This window comes from Bombina bombina, chromosome 3, assembly GCF_027579735.1.
Source record: "Bombina bombina isolate aBomBom1 chromosome 3, aBomBom1.pri, whole genome shotgun sequence".
In the NCBI taxonomy this organism is placed as follows: Eukaryota; Metazoa; Chordata; class Amphibia; order Anura; family Bombinatoridae; genus Bombina; species Bombina bombina.
Window position 1 is genome coordinate 1,260,897,697 of NC_069501.1, and position 18,172 is coordinate 1,260,915,868.

Below are 18,172 nucleotides of genomic sequence, written 5' to 3' on the forward strand. Positions count from 1 at the left end.
GGGTTAATAGCTTAATTTAGTTTATGGCGTTGTGGGGGGCTGGCGGTTTAGGGATTAATAGGTTTAGTAAGTGGTAGTGATGTGGGAGGCTAGGGGTTTAGGGGTTAATACATTTATTTAGTTGTGGTGGGCTCCGTGAGTGGCGGGATAGGGGTTAATAACTTTATTTAGATTGTGGCGGTGTCTGGAAGCAGCTGAATAGGGGTTAATAACATTATGTAGGTGGCGGCAATGTCGGGGCGTTTAGACTCGGGGTATATGTTAGGGTGTGAGGTGTAAACGTAACTTTTATTCTACTATAGAAAACAATGGGATATCTGGCAGCATTGAACATAAGCTTTCGCTGCTTTCACACTCCCATTGATTCCTATGGCATCTGCGGCTTCCAGGATGGCTGATTGAAAACCAGGTACGCTGGGCCGGAATAGTGACGTGCATTCCTGTTAGAAGTTTGATAACTTGCAAAAGTTGTCAGATAGTGCGGAATTTGTATTCGGAACATCTGTAATGATATAAGCATCGATCTGTGTCGAACTGAGACCAGCGGATAGCATGTTACATCACAAATTGCAACTATTGCTGGTCTGTAGGCTTTGATAAATAGGGTTAATCAGGCTCACCACAATTACGCTGCGGAATTCCAGAATATTTGCAGTTGACGTCTTGACAAATAGGCCTCATTGGGTCAACCTTTGTGATATCATTGGACACGTATCTCAAAAAAGGGCACTGGCACCTGGGGCAATGCTGCCAAACACATGCACCCAGCAGCTTCTCAGCAACAACAAGAGGGCCTGCTTGTACAGAACTAAAGCTGTCCCTTGGGATGACTTTACTTTCTCACCCCCTAACAGCACTACAGCTGATGCTATACTACTATTACACCCCACCCATCCTCTGCTACTTTATTATTACCTATCCAAGAATATACAGGTGCCAAGTCTTCCTTTAGTCTCATACTACCTGTTACTCTTATTTTTACTTCAGAAACACCCATTGCTATGACCTTGGCTCTCTTTAAGTCTTCCTATGTTGTCACTGCAAATAATGGACACATCCTCTGTTCCTATTAAACCCACAGATTTAGTAACCATCACATCCACTTCATATGCTTTCTAAACCCCCAATAAGGATAGAGAGCAGTTCTGGGTGAGTGTACTTGTCCCACAAGCTGCAGGGAGGACAAACAGAGCTGCAGGTCAAAGTGTACAATCTGGAGCAAGGTGAGAGTATGTGCTCTAAGTGTCACAGCTCTTTAAGGGTGAGTGTCAAAGTCCAGGGAGAAGAAAACTGCTATGGATAAACTTTTAATCAATCAGCTAAGCTGAAGTCCTATCTAAATATCACTAACTATACAGGGAGTGCAGAATTATTAGGCAAATGAGTATTTTGACCACATCATCCTCTTTATGCATGTTGTCTTACTCCAAGCTGTATAGGCTTGAAAGCCTACTACCAATTAAGCATATTAGGTGATGTGCATCTCTGTAATGAGAAGGGGTGTGGTCTAATGACATCAACACCCTATATCAGGTGTGCATAATTATTAGGCAACTTCCTTTCCTTTGGCAAAATGGGTCAAAAGAAGGACTTGACAGGCTCAGAAAAGTCAAAAATAGTGAGATATCTTGCAGAGGGATGCAGCACTCTTAAAATTGCAAAGCTTCTGAAGCGTGATCATCGAACAATCAAGCGTTTCATTCAAAATAGTCAACAGGGTCGCAAGAAGCGTGTGGAAAAACCAAGGCGCAAAATAACTGCCCATGAACTGAGAAAAGTCAAGCGTGCAGCTGCCAAGATGCCATTTGCCACCAGTTTGGCCATATTTCAGAGCTGCAACATCACTGGAGTGCCCAAAAGCACAAGGTGTTCAATACTCAATGACATGGCCAAGGTAAGAAAGGCTGAAAGACGACCACCACTGAACAAGACACACAAGCTGAAACGTCAAGACTGGGCCAAGAAATATCTCAAGACTGATTTTTCTAAGGTTTTATGGACTGATGAAATGAGAGTGAGTCTTGATGGGCCAGCTGGATGGGCCCGTGGCTGGATTGGTAAAGGGCAGAGAGCTCCAGTCCGACTCAGACACCAGCAAGGTGGAGGTGGAGTACTGGTTTGGGCTGGTATCATCAAAGATGAGCTTGTGGGGCCTTTTCGGGTTGAGGATGGAGTCAAGCTCAACTCCCAGTCCTACTGCCAGTTTCTGGAAGACACCTTCTTCAAGCAGTGGTACAGGAAGAAGTCTGAATCCTTCAAGAAAAACGTGATTTTCATGCAGGACAATGCTCCATCACACGCGTCCAAGTACTCCACAGCGTGGCTGGCAAGAAAGGGTATAAAAGAAGAAAATCTAATGATATGGCCTCCTTGTTCACCTGATCTGAACCCCATTGAGAACCTGTGGTCCATCATCAAATGTGAGATTTACAAGGAGGGAAAACAGTACACCTCTCTGAACAGTGTCTGGGAGGCTGTGGTTGCTGCTGCACGCAATGTTGATGGTGAACAGATCAAAACACTGACAGAATCCATGGATGGCAGGCTTTTGAATGTCCTTGCAAAGAAAGGTGGCTATATTGGTCACTGATTTGTTTTTGTTTTGTTTTTGAATGTCAGAAATGTATATTTGTGAATGTTGAGATGTTATATTGGTTTCACTGGTAAAAATAAATAATTGAAATGGGTATATATTTGTTTTTTGTTAAGTTGCCTAATAATTATGCACAGTAATAGTCACCTGCACACACAGATATCCCCCTGAAATAGCTAAAACTAAAAACAAACTAAAAAACTACTTCCAAAAATATTCAGCTTTGATATTAATGAGTTTTTTGGGTTCATTGAGAACATGGTTGTTGTTCAATAATAAAATTAATCCTCAAAAATACAACTTGCCTAATAATTCTGCACTCCCTGTATGTGATCATCAGCTACAATACCTCAGTGGGTTAAAGGTCAGACAATGGAAGGAGTAAGGGGAGGGAAAGATAGAGCATGGAAGCATGAAGCTAAACTCGACTGGCAGCTCATGTTACAGGCCCCCTTCGTAACATGTGCAGCTTTGTGTCTTCCGGCATAAAAAACAACTACTCATCTGCCTTACTGAAACACACACACGGTCCTAGCTGTCGGGAGAGGCAATTGACCCCTTGCCCCCTCCCACCCCTGGATCTGCAACTGGCTTGAGCGCAATCACATTCTGCACTAGTCGGGTTAGCACATCTGAAAACCTTGCACAGAGGATAGTGCACTAAACACAACATAAATACTTTCAAAATTACAGTTACACTAGTTACATAGTTACATAGTTACGTAGTCTTATTTATATATATATATATATATATATATATATATATATATCTGTATATACCCATACCTGTAAATCTACTTCTATAGATATATACTATATATATATATATATATATATATATATATATATATATATATACACTTTTCATGTAGAGAAGAGGCACACACAGGTCTTAGTAAGCATAAATTGTATTAATTCCTAAATTCAGTCAACGTTTCGGTCCTCACAGGGCCTTTGTCAAGACTGTTCTCCGTGTTAGACTGAACGTAGCAGTCAGCGGTGACTGCTACGTTCAGTCTAACACGGAGAACAGTCTTGACAAAGGTCCCTGTGAGTACAGAAACGTTGACTGAATTTATGAATTAATACAATGTATGCTTACTAAGACCTGTGTCTGCCTCTTCTCTACATAAAAAGTTTCTACCTATCTACCATAGAGTGCACCCAGGCAATTCAACAAACAGTGAGTGCTTGGATCCCAAAACCATATATACCCTTGTTCCCAGTTTGTTTGGATTTGAGAGCTTGCATTGTGTGGCTGTTTTAGGGTCCCAGGTATTGGAAAGGACCTTGACGTGGTACCTGGGCTTGTCCCATTTGGCCAGATGCGGTAACTAACCTTTCCATTATTGCTTTTAAATCTTAGCTGAGAGCTTGTAAGGGAGTGCTGGACTTTCTCTGTGTGTTGTATTAATTTGATTTGTAATTTTTCCTATGGTTCTTGCACCCAGACCTGTCTGGGGTTAACTGCCTGTGACTCTGGGGACAGCACAGCTTCCTTTGAGTGCCAGTGAGCACCCAGGGCTGAGCATATTGCATGGTTATGGGATGTGTACCCGGTCCGGTATGAGAGTGCAGTTCCCTTCTGTGTTTTGTATATGTCTAGGGTGATTACATAAGCCTGTGCACCCTTCCCTTGTTCCCAGTTTGTTTGGATTTGAGAGCTTGCATTGTGTGGCTGTTTTAGGGTCCCAGGTATTGGAAAGGACCTTGATGTGGTACCTGGGCTTGTCCCGTTTGGCCAGATGCGGTAACTAACCATTCCATTATTGCTTTTAAATCTTATCTGAGAGCTTGCAAGTGAGTGCTGGACTTTCTCTGTGTGTTGTATTAATTTGTTTTGCCATTTTCCCTATGGTTCTTGCACCCAGACCTGTCTGGAGTTAACTGCCTGTGACTCTGAGGACAGCACAGCTTCCTGTGAGTGCCAGTGAGCACCCAGGGCTGAGCATGTTGCAGGGTCGTGGGATGTGTACCTGGTCCGGTATGAGAGTGCAGTCCCATTCCCTGTTTTGTGTATATATATATATATATATATATATATATATATATATATATATATATATATATATATATATATATATATATATATATATATATATATATACAGTATATATGTAATACAAATTACATTTTGTAGAACTTAATAATATACAATATGCTAAACACATTTGGGGTTTTGCACTTTAGATTCAAAGCAGTGTTGGGTTAATGTGCATGAAGAATTGCTAAAACAAACCAAGAATCTCCCTCAAGAGATCCTAATAGGGGGCGCACTAATCTTAAAAAATTGATGAACATGTGAAAATAAAGAAAAGTAAAATATAAATAAAAAAAATTAAAAAAATTAAAAATATATATAAAACCAATATTTGGTGCAAAATTCAAACCCAAATTTTAAATGACAAAGTCCAAAAGAATGAATCCAGATGAGATGGATGATGAAAATTTGACACAGGCTCTCTCCTCACATCAAAAGAAGGATGACATCTAGGAAGAACACAAGGAAAAAAAAGAGAGGTGCTTGTGTGTACCAGTAGAATGAAGATAAAATAGTAAATAACCACAACAGGGTACTCACATTTAGTACAAGCACTCATACAGTGCTATCAGGCACGTACTGGGTACTCACAGCAAACCAGCTTGCTGTATTCCAACGTGGGAACAGGAACTCTCTTGGAAGAATTCTTGGGAGCTGGGAAAGAAACTTGCCCACAGGAGCAACTTTGGCCTTTTGTATCCAGCTTGTGGAGTTGCTCCTGTGGGCAAGTTTCTTTCCCAGCTCCCAAGAATTCTTCCAAGAGAGTTCCTGTTCCCACGTTGGAATACAGCAAGCTGGTTTGCTGTGAGTACCCAGTACGTGCCTGATAGCACTGTATGAATGCTTGTACTAAATGTGAGTACCTTGTTGTGGTTATTTACTATTTTATCTTCATTCTACTGGTACACACAAGCGCCTCTCTTTTTTTCCTTGTTTTTTTAACTTGTGTTCTTCCAAGAATTGCTAAAAGTGTGGTTTTGAAATATTACATTAAAATAAGGAAAAATAATAAGATTTATTAAAAGTTATTATACATACTGTAAAAAAAAATCTAAATAATCTATAGAATTTGTTTTTTTCTTCTGTGCTTTCCATTGACTTATTTAGGGTAAATCAAAAAACTCAGTTGCTATTTCGCAACCCAAAGCGTGCAAAAAGATTACTTCTAGTGAAGTTAATACTCGAGCGGGAGAGCTAAATAGCGCCCCACTTGTAATCTAGCCCCATGTGAGCTCTGTTTCCCACATTACACTATGTGATACACTATGGGCCAGATAATGAGTGGAGCACAAATGTTTGCGCGCAAGCGATATCGAGTTTTCGCAAATGTTTGCGTGCAGGTTAAATTGTGCTAGTATTACTATTTTTTGTGATTGCTTAAACACAATTCAAGTTAGTTTTAGTTGGATTTGCGCATCCTCAGAGCTATGGTTAACTGTTTCGCAAAACAAAATAGTATCACAAAACATTTCTAAAATACATTACAAAGTACAGTTACACTCATAATAACATCATCTAATAAAAATTATTTATAAAAAATATTGCACACAAAAGTTGTAAGGGCTCAAATATATGAGATCTCAGGTGTTAGAAAAAAAAGGCAGCCAAAGGGCTTTAACATTGAGATACATGCATATACATGTCTAAATATGTAAGTGCATGTATATCTATCTATCTATCTATCATCTATCTATCTATATGTATATATATATATATATATATATATATATATATATATGCACTTCTATATATGTATTTACAAACATATATACACATATATAGACATATGCGTAAGTGCTTTAGAGACTTTGCAGTTAAGTAGATGAAAAAATAAAAAATAATATTTCTGCAATATTCAGATTTAATAAAGTGTTATACCGTGTATTTACAGTAAATACTCGGCATGCCTATTTTCAGCACATAGCAGAATATGTTTATTCTGCGTGTAATATTGTAAGTTTGGCTTTTTTGCACTTGTTGGGTTAGTTCAAGGGTGATAACTTGTTTGTTTGGAACAAATTATTAATCTATGCAGATGTCCAATCTGTTATAGACCTAAGAATTTATGCAAAATTGTTAACAATTTCTACTTAATGATTAGAGAAGTTTTTTTATGTAATTAGTAAAGTATTAACATGTCTCCTTTCTACACCATAACAATGCACACTAACACTAACAAAATAAAAAATGGGTTATTAGAATACATAGCAAATTTGTACTTACTCTATTGTAGAATAATATTTTGGCTTCTCTGTATAATTAAGCTTGTCAGTCTTAAATTCCATCTCATCCTGCATCTGTATAATTCCCCCCAGTATGATATCACCAGGCTTAGAGTAGCTGTTTGTGTTAATGTCAAGACCCTGCTCAAGGTGACAGGAGTTTACAAACCTCATCTCTTCTCCAGCAGCAGGGACCATAATTAGCATCCAGTGCAGAGGCAGAAGCCGGTACTTCAGTATCAGAAGAATCCAGATGGTAAACATGTACTTTATGGGCAGCATTAAAGCAAACTCACTGGTCAATTAGCTGTAAAAACTGTCAGTGTATAATCAAATATACTTATCTGGCTAGTATAATACACGTACTTGAAACAACAATTGCTCTTAAATATTACAAAACCTATAAAATATTAGGCAGTGACAGCAAAACCTACAATACTGCAGCCTGTGTTTTACGCATAAAATATATTGTGCAAATCAGGTTAAATTACAAGCAGCAACTAATTGTAATCAGATCTCTGTTTGCTTTCAGTAGTGAGACTGATTTTTGCAATAAGGATCCTCTGATTATATAATCTCACACACATTAACCTCTATATTTACTAAATAATGACGGCATTCTGGCTGTACAAATATAACTTTCCTATAATAAAATGTTAGCACTACATAAGAAATATAAATAAAAAATAGTACTAATCTGACCAATAATAACTAGAGAAAATAAACACACTGGAGGTTTATTCCTGTTTGCTATAGACAGAGAATTTCCCATAGGAAACACAAATCTATACTTACTTTGTTATCAAGTACAGTCTCATGTGTGCAAAAAACCTTCTGATTACTGAGTCGAAGAGCTGATGTTTTTAACTTACAATCTTTATATTGTCACAGAGATCTCTCTCCCAAAAATTCTAAATAAACTCATTATTATGCATAATATTACATGACCTTCTGAGTCGTCAAGCACCGCCCCCAGCAACCTTACCTCACTCATCATTCCCTTAAACCCTAAATCTTCCATCTATGTAATAAAGACACCAGACTTCTTGGTATAAATTTGGCCGCAGCCTACTTTATTCAATATATATAATTTTTTATATAAACATATAAATAACCATAAATAACCATATATATTAGGAAACTCCAATCCTATAAGAACATTTACTCAATATTGAATTAGTAAGTGGTGCTAGTGCCCTTATCAGTATCCTGGCCATCATTCCTCAGGACACAACTGTCTCCTGGTTAAGCCCGTTAATTCACTACTTAATACTTCTTTGCTTCTAGAGAACCCATTGCCCCTAGAAGTACACCCATGCACTCTCATCCCATGGAGAGAAATGAGATGGCACAACCAAGGTGCCTATCCAGGCAGCACGGGACCAAGCAGTCGCCTGAGAGACTTAGGTAAGATGCCTAGAAACCAGCGCCAACATCAGGTTACGTGGGAGGATACAGCAGTCTCTGACACAGCACACTCTCAGGAGATCAGAAGATCATAAGCGTAGGTGAGCAACGCCTGAATCAGACAGGCTCAGAAGGTCTGTACTCCCACCAATAAAAGTATCAGAGCAAGTATTAATAATAAAAAGTGTGATATTTATTTAAACACACTCAGATAACAGCAACGCATTTCTCAGCATCAACAATTACTGTTTCATCAGGCTGTTGAAACAGCAATTGTTGATGCTGAGAAATGCATTGCTGTTATCTGAGTGTGTTTAAATAAATATCACACTTTTTATTATTAATACTTGCTCTGATACTTTTATTGGTGGGAGTACAGACCTTCTGAGCCTGTCTGATTCAGGCGTTGCTCACCTACGCTTATGATCTTCTGATCTCCTGAGAGTGTGCTGTGTCGGAGACTGCTGTATCCTCCCACATAACCTGACATTGGCGCTGGTTTCTAGGCATCTTACCTAAGTCTCTCGGGCGACTGTTTGGTCCCGTGCTGCCTGGATAGGCACCTTGGTTGTGCTGCCTCATTTGTGAGTAGTGTTCCTGGAGGGGGTACTGCATCACAGGTTTTCTTGTTCTCGATGTTATTACCCTATGTTGCGCCTATTTTATTCTCAATGATTTACTCTATATTGAATCAGTAAGTGGTGCTAGTTCCCTTATCAGTATCCTGGCCGTCATTCCTCTGGAAACAACCGTCCCCTGGTTGATCCCATTAATTCGCTGCTTAATACTTCTTTGCTTTTGGAGAACCCCTTGCCCCTATAAGTACACTCATGCACTCTTACCCCATGGAGAGGCAAATTCCACCGTTATCATTATGGTCATACACTAATATATTGCACGCAAACTAGCACCCCCGCCAAAGACTTCCCTGATTATATCAGCCCAGTCCTGCCAACCTCCTCAACTGGCCTCCAAAACCTCCATAAAATCCAATATAAACAGCTGCAGGCCAAAATCAATCAGATGGACACCATCCTGTAAATAAAACTCCCCTTGACCTACTTCCTCCAAATCACAGTGACGTGCTACAACACCTCCAATCATTGTAATGAAAGTCCCAATCAATTTATTAAATTTTCTTCTACTTCTTTCAAGTTTAAGCGGGTCCCAAACCACCCTCCAATTCATCCTAGGAAGAATATTGGACCAAACAATCTTCAGATTTGTGTACAAATCTCACAATCTACCCAAATCCCTTTTGATTCTTCTTACCAACTCCCATTTGGACATGACACCCAAATCATTGCCACTTGCATGTACCACAATCACCTCCAGGGGCGGGAAATGCCTACAATAGTCCACTATTAGCTGCAACAGTATGTCCCATCTAAGACCCGTACCCCAAACCATTTTACCTCCCAGGCTGATGCCGGAAAACCCAACTGTAGGCCGTCAACCTTCATTACCGCTGCTCTCCTTGCCCAACTATGAACGAATGACCAACCTACCACAGTCTTTTAACACCTAGGATATAAGCAAAGGACAATATAGCACAAACTTATACCCTCAAGTCCGGGCTATTGTACAATTGAAATCTTTAAGACCCCCACCTCCCAATGTTCTGTACTACTTTCTCACTCAGACCCAATACTGATGCCTCCATTGCTGCCCCAATCCTAAAGGAATGTGACCCAAACTCTGAAGGTGCCAAACTCAATCTCTACAGAGCTTTTCTGCGTACTGCCCGGAATTGATACTGGGGCAAGAAACTTCAATCCTGATGAATTAGCAAGTGGCCCTCATCCTGAGGACATAGCAAAAGGAATTGTCCCAATATCCTTCAAGGGCACGCCTCCTTCTCACTAGGAAAAAGTATGACAGTCTTGCCTTTACTGTACTGGTCAGTTTACTGCTCCTCAACAGAATATTGACCCTTGTCTTTGTTAGTGAAATATCATGTATCATCAACCCACCCGGGAGCTTTTTACTACCACTTACCAGCTCAGAGATGTGAAATGCACCAAAGAAGGCCGAAAACAAAGGCCATACAAAATAAACAGACTTCAAATGAGGAGGAACAAGTGCCAGCCAAGACATCACAAATTCTTACTAACATGGTAAAAGTGATGGGTGTCCTGTGGTCCCTCCTAACACCATTTTTCTTCATACCCTTTAACACCTGACGTACACAAAAAAACTTTTTTATGTCACCTACTCATATCAGCTTAAAACAAAAAGCTAATGCAGCCAACTTCCTATCCATTGCTGATGATGACAGTCCATACACTTCCACTGCCACATCCATTCAAGTAAATAACCTGTAAGATCATCACACATTTAACATGCCCCAACTTCAGACAACCACAGTTCCCACTCTCAACAAGTTTTAGAATAGAAAACCCAAGTACTTGGAACCAAAGATGCCTTCACCAGTCCAACAAATCCTCCGACCCAAGCCTCCATAGCTGTTCTAGACACTGCAGACCTTCTGCGTCCGCCTGTGGAGCCAAGTCTCAAAACCGCTGTCACTGAAAATGAGACAAAGCATCCACAATTGAGTTACAAACTACAGGAATATGCCTGGCTCTAATAAACACATTCATCTTCAAGCATTTGAACACAAGCAACCTTAACAAACACAGCACCGGCGGAGATGAAGCTGACCCCCCCCCCATGTTGTCAGTCTTGTTTTCCAACTCCTCCCCCCACACATATAAGGCGACAATCACAGGGAACAATTCCAGAAAAAACAGGTTGCATACTAGCCCACAATCGATCCACGAACTAGGCCAGGGCGCTGAACACCAGTGCCCCTGAAAATAAGCTCCAAAACCCCCAGCTGCATCGGTCACCAGACCCAGCTCCTCATTGGATACCTTTTCTCTTGGAACATAGATTGAACTCGCCCAGAAACAATTCCCAAACCCTCAAATCATCCTAAAGTTCCTCAGGGATATCATCATTTACCAAATGTCCTTTTGGAAAAGATAAATGGTGTATCATTTGGAACTTGCTCTGTATATTCCCAAACCCTCAAATCATCCTTGTGTTCCCTCGTCAGTCTCACAAAATGATGAGACTTCACAACTTTTGCTGTAGCCATTGACAGCGATCTACAAAACACCCTCCCAATAGTTATAATTTCACAAGCAAAGTTCAATTTTCCAAGAAGGGACTGTAAGTCCCTCAAAGTTATCTTCACAGCTGTCCTGAATCTCTGAATGGTGGCTACTTTGTCAAGTGGCAAGCTACACTCCATTCTTTCAGCATCAATGATAAATCCCAAGAAGCTGAGGGCCATAGTTGGCCCTTCAGACTTCTCATTGGCAATAGGAACCCCAAACTGTAAAAAAATGAAATAGAGCATCCCATGGGCACATAATAAAAACCATTAAAATAGCATCCCAACAAATGATGGGACGCTGGATGAACCAGCAGCAACCTGAAAACTGCCTCAATTTCAATTTTTGCTGGTAAACCTGAAGGGCCAGCCTCCCTCACCAGCTGGATTGCCTGATCAAGAGATGCATATGACACAGAAGCAAGTTCTTCAGGGATATCATCATTTACCAAATGTCCTTTTGGAAAAGATAAATGGTGTATCATTTGGAACTTGCCTGGATCCTTCTTGTGGACCCCCCCCCCCAGGGCAAAAATTTCAAGCCATGGATAGGAGGATTCACAAAAAGACCAGCCATGTGCCCCAACGCCAATTCTCTCTCAATGTTTTCTTTCACAATCCCCATCCATTGCCTTGCAAATTGTACATTTTTACCACCCCCCATAGAAGGGATCAGAAAGCCAAATTCAAAACCATTAAACAGCCTGGCAGCCTTTTCCTTACACCCCTTCTTCCTAGCGTATCTGGCAAGCCAGCGCTCCATCTCTTTTACCCTCACCGGGGTTGCCCCCCTTTTCAGGTACTTCAAGACTCTCTCTGGGCTTACCCTTCTTGAAGCACTTGAGTTGGGGTGAAAGCCTCCACACCCAGAACACTCATGCCTGAACTTACAGGAAGCTCCCCATTTACACCCTTTGTCATTGAAAGTGAAACAGAAACCTTTCTTAACTGTTGCTGATGACCCTGCAGAAAAGAGGCCACCAGCTTCACCTTGAAAGGGCTGTTAGTTTCTGAGCAGAGTCATGATTTTCAGCCATAACCCCATATCACGATCGTCCCACTTCATGTCCGGCTTATCTGACAAACGCTGACGAAATTTCTTGTCATAAGCCCACCATGCTATACCCTCAAAGGTCCTCGGTGCTGCCGATATCTCATCCAGATAGCAAAAAAATGGCGCACCCTGCTCTGGAAACTTCCCCGTCAACACATGGCGTAAATGACAAAGGCCTCAAAACCAGTTCGTGAATATTTTGGGTAATTTTCGATAACATTTTTTTCTCACCTCCTCCTCCTTTTTACTTGAGCCCTTCTTGGAATCCTCTGGTATCTCAAAGGACTGATCCAAAGGTAGGAGAGAGAAAAGCTTCATAAATTCCCTTTTTCACATTTTTTCCCTAACCTCTGCAGTTAAGTGCATTCCTATGGACCAATGGAACACAAACAGGACCTTGACATGGTGGTGTCTGCCACTTTAAGTTCCAGGCATCATTTTCTGCACACCACATCCATGTACCTTAGCTACCTCTGTCACTTGTGCACTGGTGGTTACACCTGCTACCGTTGACCCAGCAGCTACCAACTCCTGGGCCGATGCTACAATGGGTGTGTCCCTACCAAGCACCTCTGGGGAGTAAACCCATGTCCTAGCTACTGGCAAAATAAATGGCAAACCTGTACCTTCAAACCTAGCCAGCAAATCACACAAAACTGCTACCAAAGACACAGCCTTGAGTCACCCGCATTCACACTTACACTCGCACAAGCAGGAACCCCACTTCCCCCAGACATTGGCTCACCTACGTGGCTCCATCACTCCTCCCACCAACCCGCACCTCTTCCCACCAACCCCGGCTGATGCAGCTGCTGTGAGTGAGTCTGTAAAACAGGTACACATGAGACCCCTCCCATTAAACATCTGCCAACTCTCTGACCCCCAGCCAGGCATGGTACCCCATATATTGCTCCCCTTCTGCATCTCTAGGGAGCTGAAACATTGGCACCCAAAGCCAACCCTTCATCCGCCCCATCTCTTGTCCTGGCCCTACCCCTAGAAGAAAATCCACCTTTACCAGGCCCTTTTGGCCATCTATCCTCCCCCATTTCACTTTGTGTTGTATACATAATAACTCTATCCCCCCATCACTTGAACCCTGACAAATGTCACGGCTGTACTCACCATGTATTCCTGGCCCCACATCTCCTGTATCCGCCTTTTTGCGGCACTGTCATCAGGATTAAATCGTATTGAACCTGTCCAAGAGCCTTGCAGGCCAATGGAAGTCCCTTCAAGGCCGTCCTCCCTCCTTACAGTATCTGAAAGGCCAGTCCATATCACTGATCGTGACTCAGCTTCCAATAAGCCTGTAAAAGATAATCCAGCATGTGATGACACCATTTCCCTACTCCCTGTCCCAGCCCCTTGAAAGAACCCCTTGGAATAACCTTGATACCTTCACCTCCCTGTGGGAAGGGGGAACTAACTTAGGCCCCAGCCACACAAGATCTGCCCACAGGCCTAAGCTTGGCCAGAGTAGAAGGCACAAATTCATCCCCAGAGGGAATCTAAATGGAGGGCAATGCCACCCACATCCTCCCATATTTCCATTTCAGCTCCCCAGTGCCCCATCTTCGAAATCACCCATTCTTTCAGCCCCACCTAACCCTACCCTACCCTCTTGGGATAATAAATCCACAATCTTCATGTCATCCACAGAAAAATTTCCATGGAACTAATCATCTTCAAATACCCTCTCCACCCATCGATCCCCAACTACAGAATGCTCCAACTCCTCTCCTCCTACAAAATCACTTTCCTCAGGCCCAACCAGACCATCAACCTGGTCCTGCCTCCTCAGCTGCTCCTGATACCCCGCCTGCATCTCAGGCCCATCCGGGCCCTGTGCCACCACTTTAGGTTTTTTTATACCTCTTTTTTCAGGTCGATGGTGGCCCTCAGCTTGTCACGCCATGCTGCTCATTGCGAGGGGCAATGTCGGATCTGGTGTCTCCTTCCTGCTAGTTGTCAGGGGCAGTCTAAGCTCAGGATGTTTTGGCGCTGACATCATCGCCGCACCCTCCTGATGCTGCTGGGAGCTCACTGGTGTGAATCCTGCACCTATTTAAACCCTGCACTAACGATCTGTCACTGCACAAGTATAGGTGTTACTCTGTGTGCTCCTGGGTGTGACAGACCATTCTATACTGACTACTCTACCTGCCTTAACCCTTAAACTGCTGGACTGATCTTTGTTGCTGAACCTGCCTGTTGCTGACTACTCTGCCTGTTTAACCCCTGGATTGCTGGATTGATGTAATGCTCCTGAAGTCTTCCTGTCTGACTACTCTGCCTGTTTAACCCCTAAATTGCTGGACTGATATATTGTTGCCAAACCCTGCCTGCTTTGACCATTCTAGTGGTGTGTCCTTAGACTGCTTTACTGTTGCCGAACCCTGCCTGCCGGACCATTCTAGTGGTATGCTCTTGGACTGCTTTACTGTTGCCAAACCCTGCCTGTCTGACCATTCTAGTGGTGTGTTCTTGGACTGCTCTGCCTTTGCCGCTGGGGACCATTCTATCTGTGGTGAGTGCCGCTCTCCTCATCTTACTAACTTTTTCTGCTCTGGGATATTGCCTATCATTCCGGCTCGACACTGGGATAACAAGACTACTGTCCGAGTTCGGTCTGAGAGAGGAGTATCCCACGAGCATTACATTATACTTGGGCCATGCAGCCAGATGAGGTGGCACAAGCTGTTTATCTTCAGGGAACCCATACCACACAGTTACAGAATATGGATTCCAAGCTAGAAGCTATTACCTCTCAGGGGCTACACCACCAGCCCCTACTCCCAGTATTGTAACATCTTCCTCTGCTTCTGGAAGTATACCCCGGATACCCTTGCCTGACAAGTATGAAGGTACTACTGATTGCAGGGGCTTTCTAAACCAATGCAGGTTGCACTTCCACAATGATCCTCACACCTTTCAGTCTCATCAGTCAAGGGTGTCCTTTATCATTTCTTTGCTAAAGGATAAGGCCCTATCCTGGGTCTCTCCTCTTTTGGAACAGAATGCTACACTCCTGCATGATGCTGATGAGTTCATATCTGCTTTTTCTTCTGTTTTTGGGACTTTTGGCCGTACCTCTGCTGCAGAATATTCTCTCCTGGATCTCCCCCAGAGTAATAAAACTGTGGCACAATTTGCCGTTGAGTTCCGCACCTTGGCACTTGAAACCACCTGGGATGGCAGTGCTCTCAAGGCAGCCTTTAGGAGGGGTCTGCATGAATGCATCAAAGATTAACTCACTTATCGTGATATGCTTTCTTCTTTGGATGACTTTATTGCGCTTTATATAAATCTGGACTCTTGCTTTCAAGAAAGTGTAGGGTTACTTATTTTGTTTCTTAGCTCTGCTCTGGCTGATAAGGGTGCAGCACACGTTTTCTTCAGGGCCCTGCAACTGAGTGTTTTCACAAGATTCCCATTTATTGAAAAACACCCAAAGACTTTGTAGGGAAGTATACGTCATACATGAGGTCACAGGAAATATATAAAAAACATAGTTAACTTCACATCTGCATAAGGGGCCCACAGGAAATAAGAATGTTGTTATAGCACATAACAGAATATGCCCATATAACCATTTGTAGAGAGGATCTTATATTAGAACCATATGTTACAACTTATACAAAAGAAACTTGTAGAATGTTGCTATGGGATACTGTGTGCTACATTATAAACATTTGATACAAGATTTAAGGTTACCCTCAATATGCTTAATATGTGAGATTCAAATTACCCATATAACATAATATATATATATACCCATCATTCCCCTCTTTGATCACATCGTGATCACATCACATAACCTGTAATGTTCCTACAATATAAACTATCTGGGTCTACCTCTAATTTAATTTTGCAGTTGAACTTTTTCTGCATCTTGTATCATACCTGATATTTTCTTTCGTAAAGTACAAGACATGTAACAGTTAAACAATGTTAATAATAGTAAACAAAATAGGTGTAAAGTGTCCAGCATCTTCAGGTGAGTAATAACAAGCCATTATTAATACTATTGGGATATACACAAAGTTCAATATCCCCATTAGGAAAAGGAAGATCTTGCAGGAATGTCTTGGATCCATGATTGAGATTGTCATCCTTGTCTTTGTGAGGAGTGATCGATACCTTATCACCCACTTCTCCTTTGTGAGGGTTGACCGATAGCTTGTCACCCGCTTCTCCTCTCTTTGGACAGAATTTCACTCGTGAAGCGTGTATCCAGATGTCCTTGTCGTCAGTCAGTACGGCAGCCCTGGTTACAGTGATCACAGTGACTGGCTTGCTGAACGGGAAACCTCCTTTCTTTGCTTTATTCAGCTGGTGAATGCAGACCAGATCTCAAGGCTTGAAAGGATGGGTTGGTTCCTGTGAGGGAAGTGGTAAACGGGAAGACACATCACCATAGATGCCATTCAATTTATCAATCAATTGTTTTACATATTGTTCCTTAATACAATCTAAATCACCATTTTTAATGATAAGTGGGCCTTTTACCCATGGAGTCGGGAATGGTCTACCCATTAGGACCTCAAATGGAGACAACCTGGTTGTCCTATTTGGGGTCATTCTGATTTCTGCTAAAATCACAGGTAAATAGTTTTGCCATTTAACCCATGTACCTGCTGTTGCCTTTAAAAGTTTTTCCTTGATATTGCGATTCATTCTTTCTACAATCCCTGAGCTTTGAGGATGGTAGGGAATGTGAAAGTTCCAATTAATCTGTAACCATTCTACTAATTCATGTGTGATTTTACTAATGAACGCTGGACTGTTATCAGAATTAATCTGAAGCGGACAACCAAATCTGGGAATTATTTCAGTGGCTAAAATTTTAGCGACGGTTTTTGCATCTTCCCTCTGGGTAACAAAAGCTTCTGGCCACTTAGAAAATTGGTCAACTATTACAAGCAGATATAATTGTTTAGTGCCAGTTTTTGGAATATGTGTAAAATCAATTTGTAGATGTGTGAATGGGGCTGTAGGTGGGGGTAAGTGGTCATGCTGGGCTTTATTGGGGATGGTTGCATTGGTCTGTAAGCAATATACACATCTATTAATATATGCCTTGCAATGATCACCTATACCTCTAATGTAGAAAGATTGCTTCAACAAGTTAGTTGTTAGTTTTATACCTAGGTGTCCAACACCATGGGCTTGTGCTATAAAGAGTGGTGCACTGCTTTCTGGTATGCCCACCTTCCCCTCTTTAGAAAACAAACCATTCTCATCTAAAGTTAACCAATTAGTAGTCCAGAAAGATATGTCACTAGGAGTGGCATGTCCCTGGAGTTCAAGAAGCATATGGTCTGTAGGGCATGAAGGTGGGGCTAAAACAGCATACATACGGATGGTGGATCCGGGTGTTTGAGAAACGTAAGCAGCCTCTTTAGCAATTTAATCTGCAAGTGCATTACCCAAGGAAATAGGGTCAGACTTGTATGTATGTGCATGGCAATGTATGATCGCTATGTCCTTTGGGAGTTGTATGGCCTCTAAAAGGTCATTAATCAGGTCTGTATGAGAGATGGTCTTGCCATCTGCTGAAACAAACCACGTTGTTTCCATATCATACAAAAATCGTGCACAACCCCAAAAGCATAGCGAGAGTCAGTGTAAATGTTAACAGATTTATTTTCAAACAATTTACATGCTTTTGTGAGTGCTATTAATTCTGCAGCTTGTGCAGAAGGATAAGGAATGGGGCCTGCATCTAGAA